At 33.8% G+C, this 12118-nt stretch overlaps 1 non-coding gene across 1 annotated transcript; it reads left to right on the forward strand.

Moving 5' to 3' along the window:
• The first annotated feature begins 11516 nt into the window (after nt 1-11516).
• Trnal-caa lies at nt 11517-11640 on the forward strand. Its single transcript has 2 exons — nt 11517-11553; nt 11595-11640. It is a non-coding gene; the product is annotated as a tRNA-Leu (tRNA).
• The last annotated feature ends 478 nt before the right edge of the window (nt 11641-12118 follow it).

Genomic DNA, 12118 nt, shown 5'->3' on the forward strand with positions numbered 1-12118 from the left:
CATAACTCACATCGTAGCAACACAGCAATACTGGAATACCCTATAAAAGAGATTGGCTCTCAATTATTACAAAGCATATATATGTATATAGCTATGTACCATAATTGTTTGGTTTGCTGCAAATACATTTATTACATTAGTTGCTCTGGATCTAGACCTGGAGAGGTGTGCATTCTTAATCTCTAAATATAATAGAATAAAAATGAATAAGCAGGCAACATTCATTGATACTGTAAGATAAAAAAAAAAGATCATGTGCAATAAACAAAATTCTATATATTATTATGTTGTATTATGTAACTTAATAAACTTGATATTTACGTTTGTCCTCTTGTTCTGCATTATCCTCAATAGGAATTGTTTCTCTTCTTTTGTATCGAAAAGTGTGTTTCATCAATTGCAAAATCTCTTCCAGGTTTTACCTGCTGGTCTATAAATGACAATAAAGTAAAAATGTCATAATACAATATATACAAATACATACCAAAGGTTGGTTCACAGTTAGCAAGGCAGAACAGTGCCACAAAGACCAGAATGAACTTCATGTTCCTTTTGTCTTTATTGGAAAATGATTATTGAGTCTCTTGAAAGATGTTGACTAAAATAAAAAGTCATCTGTAATCTCTAGTCAACTTCCTGTCTATAAATAATGGGGGTTGTTACGAAATGACGTGCAGTTAAAGTATTCATGTAGAGTTACATCTTTGAAACATGAGCTCGTGAGCCAGCCAAGAAGATTCGAAAGCGCGTCACTTCCCACTTAAGCACGTGACAAAACGTGTTCACCTCAAGCTATAGGTACAAAAGAAGAAGAAGGTTTTTTCAAGAAAAAAGCAGAAAGGAAAGGTAGCTTTTGTACAAGTAGCTGTCTCTACTTATGAAACTGGAGATATAAGCAAATTCAATTTGACTACCTACAGATAGCCATGTTCATTCAAGCTGTGGCTAGGTAAATATGTGTGTAACATGGAGGATAGAATAAGAATTCTGAATGTATGTCACATGGATCCAAAACCCAGTCAGATGGTGTCAAACATACACTAAACCATATTAATGAGTGTTTTAAGTGGCTGGATGTTGGAGATGAAAGACGCTTTTTCAAAGGGATGGTAAGTGTCAAAATGCAAGTTAAATGTCAATTTGTAAAAAAGAAATTAATGTAATCTCTTTGTCGTACACTAGGTTCCTAGATGTGATCAACATTAGTTCTATTACACCTTACAGATCTAGAGTGTTTTTGAATTGTTTTGACACATATTTTCTTTTATCTTATTTCATAAGCAATTATAAACCAAACATGACTTAAAAGAACTGGATAAGTTTGATGTTGTGAGAATGCCATTAAAGGTACTACTTAAAATGTCTTATTAACTCTTAACCTGGTTGGTTTTGAGTCTGTGATTGTAATTTCAATTAGGTCAGACCTCTGAGATGGTGACCAGCATACTCTCGGATTATCTGAAAGGCCGACTAGGATAGGGCTGGTAGTCTCCCTTTAAATGAGATCGAGGCTGGTGTATTTGTGGGGGCCCGGTTCCTGCTTACGATGACTGCGTTGACATCCTAAGAGCTCGAATCTGGTTTGAAATTAGGGCGATGCTCCAGCCAGGATTACCTCGTCTTCAGATGCAGGGTTAGCAAGCTGAAAGACGGCAGTCCTAGCTAGCAATAGCAGGGAATCCTGGAACCTGAGTGGATGAGTGAGGAGGATCGTTTAGGGAACACACAAAGTTTTTTTAAAAAATTTTTATTAAATCTTAATACATTTTATTTTGTAAAATATAATTTATTATTTTTTAAATGTAAACTAAAATAATTTTATAATGTAAGCTAAATTATTTGTCAGCTAAAATAGTAATAGACTACATACACTTGAATGTTTTCCTTATCGTTTAATGTAAATGTAATGTAAGTAAGTAGGTAATTTTAGATACTAAGTAAGAAGCCCTGCTGGTGAGTCGTAAGGTTGAATAGGCTACAAAGCAGCACTTAAACAGTCCTGGTGACTGACTCTAGAATTCTACAAAGTAGGCTTAACTAAAATAAGTAATAATAGAAAAATAGTAACAAGACCACACAGACCTGTCTTGCTATCAACTTCTACTAAATCATTCTCTGAACTATATTTAGTCCTGAACAAACACGTCCAAATATGGTATATTTACCTTAAAAGGAAGACAAGCATTAACCAAAGATATAAGGTACTCTCTGATTTGTTGTGACTGCAATAGAGTATCACTTATTTTAGACACACCGTTTTGTTATGTTTCTGTATGTTCGTTATGTTTTCCTATCATCAATGGTCCGATTTAAAAAATGGCCCCAAATCATTCATTTAGTAGCGAAATCGCTTGAAATTTTTTTATGTAGTTGAGCTATATAGTTCCTTATTAAGTGGAATAATTGATTATGCTCAGAAAGGTTGTTTAAATCTGTAAAAAAATTACAAAAGATTCATTAATTTACATGTACATGTGGTAGTAAAACTAAGGGTATTATTATAGCATTTTAAAACAATGTAACATTTTGAGAGCAGTATTATTAATGTATTTTCCACTTAATAAAGACCTATATTAGCTAACTCTATAAAAGAGTTGTTTGAGTGATTCATGATGTGGACTGATTCTCATTTTTGACTCAAGACCAAGTTAAAAAATGATTCAAAATTGTCAGTAGGGAAATCACTTGAAGTTAGCTATATAGGTCCTTGTTAAATAGAACAAATTGTGCTTAGAAATGTGTTAAAGTGTGCAAAGAAATTCTACTTCAACTACTTGTACTAGTGGTGTCATAGATATTTTTCTGTGGACACTCAGTCCTCAATCATCCCTGTAGATGATAATGGTATAAGTAATGTAATTGTGGCATGGAATCAAGTTCTTGTAAGAATCTTACTTATTTACTATATGCATAACCTCTGTTGTTAATATCAAACCAGGTCAATATGAATTACTAGTGAAAGGACATAGCCTCAGATGAATCAGTGTGGGGTAGCTGATTACGATAAAGATGAATAAATATTAAAAGCTAAACATCACCATTTTTATGTTGTAGTTTTATTATTGTATCATATAAATTTGCACCAGCACCATTGCAAGAAAATTTTTAAATACTTTCAAAATTTTTTACTTAAATTTAAATTAAAACACAGGTCCCAACATTTATTAATTGTGTATAACAAGTAATAGTCTTGTAATTATGTAGAATAATGTTAATATTTTCTATTGTTCTGGTCTGTGTCCATTTAATATATAAAATACTTTCTGTCGGTCTGAAAACAAAACATATAACATGACAGCATCATTGACATCATCGCATCATACCTGTCATTCTATCCACTTCTACTAAAAAACTCATTCTCTGAACTACATTTAGTCCCCGAACATACACGTTCCAAATATGGTATGTTTACCTTAAAAGTAAGACAAGCAGTCGACATAACCAAAGATATAAGGTACTCTATGATTTGTTGTAATGCAATAGAGCATCACTTATTTTAGACACCATTCTGTTATGCAATGATAGAACAAGCAGAAACCAGGCCAGAAAGAAACTTTATAGCAACTAATCAATGTGTGGATGGGTGAGTTATAAAAGAATGTGGCACTTACCATCTAACCACTGTGTTGGAGCTAATGTAATAAAGAACTGACTGCCATTAGTATTAGGACCACTATATAAGAAATATTTCTTTAATGATGATGTCACTTCATTATGATGTCATCGTTACCTATTTGCCATAGAAAACAATACCAGCACCAGAATGTTTTAATTCATCTGATATCTCATCTTCAAAATAACCCCTTTAATTAACTATGACTAATGGTAATTAAATAATACATAACATACCCATATATGGAAGACCCCCCTCGGCCAGTACCTGTAGGATCTCCCCCTTGAATATAAAATCCTGTAATCTTTAAGTTTTAATTAATTAATAATATTAAAAATAGGGACTTTACTTTTACTATTCCTGTGAAACTTGACATTCTTATAATATAACCAGTCAATGCCTATAGTGACCCCAATAATAATAAATAATTATAATGCATTTCCTTTAATAGGTATCTTTTAATACTTAGGGAGTGTAGATGTATATAGTACACAGTAAATATAGACTTCTTATGGTATTCGTATCTCTCCAGTCCGAGTCATTTTTTCTTTTATTACTTACTAATTCAGCAAAGTTCCTACACGTTTTTGGCGCGTGGCTTCCAATACAGTTCAAAGGAAAGGGGTCCCTAAATATAGTAGTCATTGCATATAGTATGCTTAATACAGTCTATACCATTGAAGTTTCTAACACAATTTGAGAAGGTTGATCTGCCATCTTAACCACGTGGAACACTAGTATACGGAATTAGCTTCCTATAAACGCCCATTTCCATTTTCACAAAAATTTCAGAGACGTTTCCGTTACATTTCCGTAAATGTAGTATCAGTAACCGGAATTTAACCCTTTATCAACAGATTTCTAGTGGCTTGCAGCTGCTTTTTAATCTTTTCATTCTCTTTCTGAAGATAATCTCAATCTTTCACTAACACAAGCTATAAAACAGGTTAGGCTCTAGTCTACGTGTATTAGTAAGTATTTACATAATATGCGTTAGATATTACATTAATAGTGGGCGTGTCACTGTCCATTATCTTGTAGGATGACTGACAGCAAGCAATCTGGTTGAAGATGAGGTTCATATTCAGCCACCAGATGACACAATATCGAGGAAGTACCCTCTAGCTTATCGCTTTCTGATGACAAGTTGTATGCACTTGGCTCCTCCTCAGTTCAACCAAACTTTCAAACTCGTTTTTGGCATGGATGATGATAGTAGCGAGACTAGCTTCACTAGTCTTCTCCATTAAATCCACTTCTCTCTTATTTACCTCAATCTCAAGATCTTTTCTAAATCTCAAGCAATATCTGAGTCTCAGGAAGTCGTACAGAGTTCTGAGTCGCAAGAAGTTGTGCTTGAGTTTGAGTCTGAAAAAGGTTGTATCAAGTTCTGAAGTTGTATCAGATCCTAAATCTGAAAATAGTGTTAATGTTGAACTACATTCTAAGTCAGAGGAGATTATTCCAGATTCAAAATCTGAATCACAAGAAATTGTACAAGACTTGGAACCTCAAGAAGATGTATTAGAGTCTCAGTCTGAAGATTCTTTACCACAGTCTGAGTCTCTGTCTATTCAAGGAGAGCCAGTGGAAAGCCATCCTTTTACAAGAACCTGTTAGAAACATAACACTCGATTAAAAACCTCATTTAGCATCAGAAGATCTTCCATCTCCATCAGATTCCTTAACATCACTCAGTACACCTTTAGATTTTTAACACAGTCTTGTTAAAGAAGGTGTTCTCTTTAGCGGTATCTATATTACCTTGGATCTTCAACTGTTGATGCCCCAGTTAGTGAAACTGAGGCTAATCGAAAGATGACTGTACTTAAGAATCAAGCTGGGGAACCTATACCTATAGTCCTATCCATCCCTGAAGATAATCGATGGTAGTATTGTGTTAAAGGATCCATCTTCAAATCAAGTATTAGTTGCCTTTTTTTTCGGCATGTGTTGTTTTGTGCTCGTGGTCAACAGGACACTGATTTATCAGATTGTCTGGCTTTTAATGTACTACACAAACGTAGTGGGATGTATCAGTTGTCATATATTTAGATGTGAACTACCAGATGCTGTAAGTAGTACATGGACATGTGTGTATTGTGCTATCATATTTATTTATGCATCTTATCAGCTTATCTATATTCTAATTCATTCATTTATTTGTCATCTGTCCATTCACTTGTCTGTGTGTTTTATATGACTAACTATGCATCCATCCATCTTCTACCCATTGATTCATTATGTTATAGTGTCAGAGAGTTTTTGAAGCCATTGGCAAAGCATTCAGACAAAAGGTAAGCCATGCCCACTATTAAACCATTATACTAATTACCATTATTAGCCTGGAGGTAGAGAGGGTTCTCTCTAACACTCTCATATGAGCTGGATGTGATGATAGAAATTCACGAGGAAGATGGCCGTGGGAACTTTTCTCCTGTTTAATGGACAAGGATTGTTTTTAAATTCGTTCTAATGTTAAGAAGAAAATTATCATTACAATATCACAAACATGCTACACCTGCTAATGTACCTTTAAAATTCGACAGGTAATTTGTAGTATACATGTACACTACATGTACATGTACACTACATGTACATGTAACATGTAGTAGGAAACCTTTTGATAATATAGCTGTCTATCAGTTAAATTTGTAGTGGATTTTCTAGTGTTATTTAGACTGTACATGATTGCCCTTATTATAGGGGTGTCCTCAATATAGATGTTGTATAATACCTAAAGTATTAGTATGGGACTAGAACAAGGGTCCTCAATATAGAGGTTGTATAATACACTAAAGTATTAGTCTATGGGACTAGAACAGTGTCCTCAATATAGAGGTTGTATAATACACTAAAGTATTAGTATGGGACTAGAAACAAGTGTCTTCAATATAGAGGTTTATATAATAGACTAAAGTATTAGTATGGGACTACAGCAAGTGTCCTCAATATAGAGGTTATATAATACACTAAGTATTAATATGGGACTAGAACAAGTGTCCTTAATATAGAGGTTATATAATGCACGAAATATTAATATGGGACTAGAAACAAGTGTCCTCAATCTAGAGGGTGTCCTTAATGAGAAGTTACACTGAATAAATCTAGAGGATGCCCCTCTTACTTAAATCTAGACATAATGGTGTCCTATTAGTTAAATACATTATAATTACTCACTGGTCATGTACATGTACATAATTACAATTTTTATGTCAATTTTTTAGATGTTTTGGTTTACTGATGGCAATTGGTCACGATCTTCCAGAAATCAATTACATTACTGGACAATGCAGTAAGGAGGTTAAACCCTATAATTAACATATTAATAATTTTCATTAATTAGTCAAACATCAAGTACAAGTGCACAAGATACTCTACTATTTACCATATATGGTATGGGGATACTAATCTACCTTATCTTACACAACTCACAGAAGACCCTACTAAATGTAATACTGCATAGAATAATACATATACTTAATTGTATAAGAAAATTTTTTAAGAAATGGTTACATATAAGCAGTTGCTACATGACCATATTTAGTAAAAAAGATTATGAAAGTTGATATGCATGAAGAACAAACATTCTTCTTCCTGGATAGCAAATTGTATAGAATTTCTGTTAAAGATGGCTGTGTGCCAACTGTTTATATTTAAGCATTTTTTCAAATTTTATTTTGCGCATTAAGCACTTTTCTTAGACTTGGTGATATATATATAGTATTATTACTGAATCTATTTTTGTTTCTTTAGCTGCTAAATATCAGTGTATTAACTGTAGCTACTGATATATAGTGTCTGAATCAGTTAGTGAACCAATAAGAATATCAAGGTATGTATGTATATGTCCTTTGTATGTACATGTATGTATGTAGTTTAGTGATATAGAGATGGTTGGTCCATATGCTTTGATTTTTTTTTCATCTGTCCATTCATCTCTTTATATTCATCCATTTGCTTTCCTGTCCATTTATCTATTTCCATCCATCCATCACTCATCGATCCATCTATCAATCCATTGTGTGTCCATATATCCATTTATCAAATAAGCATTGTTGATTGTTGTCACAGAGAAATCAAAGTTCGTGTTGTGAAAAGTGAAACATTTGGTTCTCTCTTCTCAACTCTGACTCGACGTAAACTACCAGTAGAGACGTACACTTTAACTCTAGACAAAGTAAGTTGATATGACTTAGTGTGATATGAGGTAGCCTCTTTAAAATGCACTTTGAATTAGACACCCTCAATACTAACAACACTTGTTCTAGTCCATATTAATACTTTAGTGTATATATAACCTCTATATTAAGGACACTTGTTAGTCCCATATTAATACTTTAGTGTACCTCTATATTGAGGACACTTGTTCTAGTCCCATATTAATACTTTAGTGTATTATATAACCTTATATTAAGACACTTGTTCTAGTCCCATATTAATACTTTAGTGTACCTCTATATTGAGGACATTTGTTCTAGGTCCCATATTAATACTTAGTGTACCTCTATTATATCCTCTATATTGAGGATACCTCTATACTAAGGACAGTGTCCCATAGTATCCACTATATATGGATATCACTGTGGTACATACATAAGTAATAAAGCTTTAAGGTAAGACTGTAAGAGTCCCTTTAATCAAAAGTAATTTAATATAACCACACAGTATCACACGTGTTATTGTATAACAGTTTTACTATTGTATTATACATTATTATTATTATTATTATAGGTACTTACTCCAACTGGTAAAACATCAATACAGAGTAAAGTCACTAAAGAACATAAGAGAATTATCCAGGATTTTGTCACCCTCACCTGCTTCACCAAGAGAGAGAAAGTTGAAGTTGGCCAGGTGTATAAAATATACATGTTATAACATATTAATCAAAAGGGTATGCCCTGTTAATTAGCTTGCTGATGAGGTTTCACACTCCATCACCTTTATTAAGAAGAACACTAAACAAAAAATTAAAGAAGCAGAACATGGAGAAGATAGTGATGCAGGTATGGGGTATATCTAATGAATGCTCCTGTAATTAGTATTAATTGTTAGTGTGATGAAGTAGAGGATGATGAACTGTTGGTATCAGGGTGGGGGGGTAATGAGGGACCTGATTTACGAGAGGACTTGTTGAAACAATGGAGCGAAGTATTAGAGAAATGGAAATGGGATGGTAAGGATCGATGGGATCCCCAAGGAGAAAAGACACGATATCGTCACCTAGTGAAGCTTGTGAGAAAGGTAATTTAGCCATTGTATACTGTAATGAGAGCTCTCTTATAAAGATATCGCACTACATCATTTAATGTCTGTTGTAGACTGTATTACATTATAATAATAAACCTTTTGAAAGAGGTTGTTCCTTAATTATATCTTATACTTAATTAACATTGTGATAAGAGGGATACCCTTTTATCAGGAATCATATATTGTTGACTTGGCATTTTTACATGTACATGTACTGTTAATATGTATCTACTGTAAGTAGACAGTTAATTATGTCCTCAATTTATTCTAATTATAGGGTATTCCCAGTCCTCTTCGCTGCCAAATATGGCAAATGTTGTCAGGTGCTGATTGTGACCTCAACTATTGGAAGCTTATAGAATTTTAGTGACAAAGGTAACCATATCCTTTGTAAGCAATGTTAATAGTAATTCTCTCTCTCCCTCCCTCCTCTTTCTCTCTCCCTCCCTCTCTCTCCCTCTCTCCTCTCTCTCTCTCTCTCTCTGTCTCTCCCCTCTCTGTCTCTCTCAAATGTGTGTCTCTCTTCTCTCTCTCTCTCTCTCTCTCCCTCTCTCTCTCTCTCTGTCTCTCTCTCTCTGTCTCTCTCTCTCTCTCTCTCTCTTCACTCGCTCTCTCTGTCCTCTCTCTCTCTCCTCTCTCTCTAGTCTCTCTCTCCTCTCTCGTCTCTCTCTCTCTCAAGGAGTCACCAACAGAGAGTGTCATTAACTGGGATATTAAGAGAACATATGTTGGTCATGAGTTCTTCCAAGAGGCTTCAGGAAAGGAAGCACTTTACAAAATCAGTAAAGCTTATTCAGTCTATGATACTGAAGTAGGTTATTGTCAAGGATTCTCCTTTATGGCAGCAGTCTTGTTACTACAGGTAATGACTATTGAATGTCTCTCAGTCGGTCTATTTGTATTGGTCCATGTATGCATCCATTCTCTCATTTATATATAGATCCATTCACTTTGTCCATCCAATGATGCATGATCCATCCATTTTAATGTTAATAATTACATTGATATATCTTTCCATTTGTCTATGTATCCATTTTTTCATCCCATCATCATATAGAAAATACCAGAAGAACAAGCCTTGCTGTTTTAGTGAAGATCATGTTCCAGTTATGGACATCGTAATCTTTTTAAAGCTAATTTTAAAAGACTACATTTAATGTTTTAATCAACTTGAAAGATTAATGGAAGTATGTCCACACATTAATATATCAATGTTATGTAAATAAAATATTAGAGTTAGTACAACATCCTTATAAGGACATGTTGTTATAGGATAAATATGATAATGCTCCTATATAATTACCCTAATATTATCCTAATTTAGCATCAATAATTTACAAAATATATAGTACAACACCCTTATAAGGACATGTTGTTTATAGGATAATTTGATAATGTTCCTATATATTGGCCCTATATAATATCTAATTTAGCATCAATAATTTTTAAAGCCTATTAATAGGTAATGGCTTAATTTAATAAATATCTTCAAATAGAGGATACTCCTTTAACTAGAACTTGAATAAATTTAATTCAATGGTGTTTACTGTGATAATAATATCTTTTGTAATGATCTATTAGGAATATCTCATGAGTTGCATGAACATTTCAGTTAAACTCTAATAGAGACACATATGTATGCATCTCAGTGGTTTCTGACTATTTTTACGGCTAAGGTCCACTTCATGTGACTTATTATCTATACATGGATATCTACCTCTCTGAGGTATAAATTTGCAAGGTATTTTGCTATATCAATATTGTGTGTCTGGTCTTTATAGGGAGTTACCTATTTGTGTTCCAAATTGCACTAGCTTGATAGTAAGGTGTGTTTATTTCTCTCTTTGTTTTTCTGTCTCTCTTCTTTATGTTTTCCTCTGTCTCTCTCTTATGTCTTCTCTCTGTGTCGGTCTGTCTCTGTCTCTCTCTCTCTCTCTCTCTCTCTCTCTCTCTCTCTCTCTCTCCTGTTAATCTACCTTTTTTCTTACACTAGTGACTCAACGAGACTTTTATTTCTTCTGATTTTGAGGGAATATTAAACTTTTTTAGAACTACACCTACCTAAAAAAAACTTTGCACACCAGACAGACGAAGCAAACAGTTCTATTTAATACTGCCTTCAACTTCACTAAAGTAGATACACTTCATTGATATTATCTAGACACTACCATATATGGTAATAGGTTACCCAGAGAAAGCTTAAGAAGTTAGAGAAGGACTATCAGATATATTTAGAGCAACAGGCATTACATTGAGGGCCCTGTTGTTAGAATGGGGGTAAGATATAGTTAGTATTGAATTTTGTTTTTATATTAGCTTTATAGAAAGAGAATTAAACAGCTTAGAGACACTGTATTAAGATTGCAAAGGGAAAATGACGACTGGCAGAAGAGTTGGTAGCCAGTAAAGTGGGCATTGAGAGCTGATGTATGGATAAAGTAGGTCATCTAAAAAACAACTACATAAATACTATTACTAACTTCATTTTAGCTTGAGGAGAGAATTGATGTCTTAAGTAAAGAATCTAGAGCTTACAAATCATCAGGAGATGCTGCTAGTCTTCTTATTTCTGAGTTACAAGAAGAATTGCAAGAAGTAAGTACGAGCCTGTAATTTATAGACTTATTTTGAGAGTGCTTTTGATCGAAGTGTCAGGGTGGCCGAGTGTCTAAGGCGCCAGACTCAAGGAGTTGTTCCTCCTTGCTTGCGTAGCAAGTTGAGTTGAGCTTTCTGGTCCACGTATGTGGGCGTGGGTTCGAATCCCACCTCTGACATTTTTTTTTTTTCTTTTTTGCTTATTACTCTATTGTTAGTATACTCTTTTTTTCTTCTTTCAAAGGCCCACAAGATACATATAAAGAGCAATGATTGCAACTCACAGGAAGAGAGACAACAAACATGAAGCAGCTATTGCTGAATATAAACAAAGTAAACATGTGCATTATAAAAGTTATAATAATTATTTATATTATGTTACTATAATATAGTTATTTTTCAACAGTTAGATGAAGGGCATCAGAAACACAAGGAAGATTTAAATCAAGAATTGTTGGAAGTAAAAGGTCGGTAGTTAGCTATGGGTTAAATATTCATAGTCATGAATATCGTTATTATTATAGGCAAAGCTTGGTAGTAGTGGTGTGAGTTATCAGATGAAGATCCATCAACATTCTCTCTCTCCCAGAACAGAGACTGCGTACAGTAGAACTTGAGTTAGCTCAGACTAAATTAGCATTAGTTGAAGCACAATGT

Source organism: Gigantopelta aegis, unplaced genomic scaffold, assembly GCF_016097555.1.
Source record: "Gigantopelta aegis isolate Gae_Host unplaced genomic scaffold, Gae_host_genome ctg3120_pilon_pilon, whole genome shotgun sequence".
In the NCBI taxonomy this organism is placed as follows: Eukaryota; Metazoa; Mollusca; class Gastropoda; order Neomphalida; family Peltospiridae; genus Gigantopelta; species Gigantopelta aegis.